This window comes from Xiphophorus hellerii, unplaced genomic scaffold (genome assembly GCF_003331165.1).
Source record: "Xiphophorus hellerii strain 12219 unplaced genomic scaffold, Xiphophorus_hellerii-4.1 PGA_scaffold_80__1_contigs__length_49999, whole genome shotgun sequence".
NCBI lineage: Eukaryota > Metazoa > Chordata > Actinopteri > Cyprinodontiformes > Poeciliidae > Xiphophorus > Xiphophorus hellerii.
Genome location: NW_022587655.1, coordinates 1 through 3090, shown reverse-complemented (window position 1 = coordinate 3090; position 3090 = coordinate 1). Strand labels below are relative to the sequence as shown.

The following is a 3090-nucleotide window of genomic DNA, read 5'->3' as shown; positions in this document are numbered from 1 at the left end:
AAACGATTTCTCTTTTTTGACACTACATGGATGAGGTGTTATTATTGTACCCCAACTCCTTGGAGCACAATAAACACCTCACCTTTACAGAAAATAAGAAACAGTGACAAATACAGTTCCTCATAAGCAAACCTAATGCATCTGCAAATGTTCAGTTCACCTTACCTTGTTAGGGCTTATCAAATCAAAATGTTCCCACATAGGGGAAATCCTCCTCTTTCTCGCCGGCTCCATCCTACTCCTATCCTGTCCTCGCGCTCCTAAATCTCCTATCTATCTATCTCTCTCCTAAACTCTCCAAACACCAAACTAACTCTCTCAAACTAAATAACCATTATCCAAACTCTGCTATCCAAACTATCAAAACTCTATCCACTCTCTCAACTGACCGCAACTCGCCTACAACAACCCACATTTTGAATGGAGCCTGTGGGGTTTCTAAAGCTGTCAAACCCCGCGCCAAACTCTGAGCCACTTCCCGAAGCAGTCACGTGGTACAGCCGGGCAGCGAGGCTTCGGACGTCATCGTTTTCGGCTCCTCCCCTAAATGAAGCAAGCCTCGATACGCGCTTTACGGAAACGCCCCCTCCATTACTCGACACACGCCTCGAAGCCTCGGCACATCACGTAACATCACTAGTAAATACTTAAAGCTAAAGACATGTAACATTTTATTTACTTTCACTGCTCAAAAGGAAGAAACACACAAACAAAAATCAGACCACAGTTTGTTCATTTCATTACTTCAGCTGTATCTTGATAAACTGCATTGTTATGCCTTAAATTAAAACTGGCTACATTGTTTTCATAGACTTGGTTCCTTTTTCTGTCAAATGTGGCCAATATTTCAATTATGTTTAACTCTTTAACTCTTACTTTAATAAGAAGAGTTTGAATCTGGAGGGGCTGAGTGTTACCACTAGCTGACAGCTCCGTATGTGAGCCAAGAGCAGAGGGGCTATTGAAGCTGATAGTAATACAAAATAAAGTATGTCTTTATTTTTATAATCTTCAATGTAGAGCCTTTAAAACCACAAAATAAAATGTAAATATTTTTCTAGAAATCTCTGGTGCTCAGCCTTAAATTTAAGTTATGATACTTCCATAATATTCAATTTCTACATATTTATAGGTTCTCTGCCATCCAGGACATGAAAAAAACCCTTGTTGCACATCCTATCACAGTTCCACTCTGAAATTCACCAAGTTCTTGAGAGCAACACATTTTTTCACAAATGTTTGTAAAAACAGTCTACATGTGTAGAGGGGTGAAAAACACGTTATTATAACTAAAAACCAAGAAGTAAGAAAATAGGCACCCCAACATTATTTTTCATTTTATATCTTAAATTTCTCGTTGTAATAAGTTATATACAGTAGCGTTATTTCATTTCGTCCGTGCAATTCCGCGCGCGGCCGCCAGGGGCGCTGTCCCGTTGGTGGTATAGAAAAGGCTGAGCACATAAGAAGAATAAATCTTCCTGTTAGATGCTGACGGAAGCTCAACGTGTGTCTCATCTTTTCTGTATCACAGGTTAGTAAAAATGTATTTTTATGCATACATTTGGGAGTTGAAGAGGTTATTGAATCGGGAGTTGACTAGTGAGTCATGTTGTCCGGTTTGTGATGCGTATTGTGTGGAAGGCAGGACACAATTCTGGAGGCTGGTTTATGCTAATGCTAGCGGACTTTGTTTCTGTGTATTGAGCTAGCTGAGAAACAGCTAAAGGACTGCTGAATTCATATTGAACTGGTTGGATTTTGTACATTTCAAAACGATTTTCAGATAAATGATGCTATTTTAATTGCTTTATCTGCAAAATGGCGTTTCCTTCTCAAAAACCAGCAAAACCACGACATTCGTAGCTAATGGCTGTTAAGTGTAAAGGTTAGTAAAGAGATGTAGCGTTAAAGGACCATTACACCTTTTTCAGTTCTGTATTTCTTTGAGTAGCAGATAAAGTATTATTGTTATGTAAAACAATACAGTTGTAAGATAAGATGTTTAAATATTAAAGTATATTTTATCTGTGCAGAATAGAGGTTGTGAAGGCTATTTAAATAGCTAAAAGCAAATTCATGTACTTTTATTGGGATTGTTAAAAATACAAAAGATTTGAAAATATGGAGTATGTTCATTGTACACAAGACGAATAAATCTTAATGTTAGATGCTGACGGAAGCTCAGCGTGTGTGTCTCATCTTTTCTGTATCACAGTGTAACCCTGTCCATGTGAGACGACACCTCGCTGTTCCTTAGACTCTGCGTTGTGTTTTCTTTAATGGTGGTTGTCGGAAGGAAACTTGAGGCAGAAATCGGACACACACGGCGGTTGAGATCGTGGTTTAGACCGTTTATTCGGACCAACCGACAGCGCAGCGGCTTCGCCTTCAGAATTCACAGCAAATACTGACCGTTGTTCTGCCAGCGCACCGTAACAGACGCCAAGTACGGTGTTCTTCAACGGACACACTTTACCAACTTCCATAACTCAAAGAACAAATCTAACATTTTGGTGGCATCCGCTGACATATTTAAGCCACTGCCCTACAACAGCATGACACGTTGAGGGAAGATCATCTTCTACTTTACCCTCAGCCATCCAAGGTTGCAGGGTAACACATGCCTAGGTGCTCACTCTGTAGTTCATGAAGATGGCGGCGCCCAAAATGGCTGCGGCTGCATGGGCTCTCGACAACTTGCGAGTATTTGAGCAAAATACTCCGCCTAAAACGCTACAAACTTTGCATCCACTCAGTAAGTTAGCATATGATTGCCAGCGTCTGCTGGAATTACGATCATCAAGTGATTTTGGACTCATAAATACGACTACTCTGGAGTGTTTACGTGATCTCAGAGTGCTACGGAAGCAAGACCCAGCGGCCCGCAGCGCAGTGGACTCGCCTAGCAGCACTAGCCGGAGGAGGAGAAAGCGAAGGCGGTGCGACAGGCAGCGGAAGCGCGGCTGTCGAAGTGGACTAACAGCTAAGCTAAACGCTAACCCCCACAGATCGCCGCTTCCGTCCATCTTCCTCTCCAACGTCCGCTCTCTGGACAACAAAATAGACCATCTGCAACTAGAACTGTCT

The 3090-nt window shown here is 41.7% G+C and overlaps 1 long non-coding RNA gene across 1 annotated transcript; it reads left to right on the top strand.

Annotated features, from left to right (window-relative positions):
- Positions 1-1025: 1025 nt before the first annotated feature.
- Positions 1026-3075, top strand: LOC116716699 (uncharacterized). The gene is made up of 2 exons (XR_004338589.1): positions 1026-1534; positions 2219-3075. It is a non-coding gene; the product is annotated as an uncharacterized LOC116716699 (long non-coding RNA).
- Positions 3076-3090: the final 15 nt, after the last annotated feature.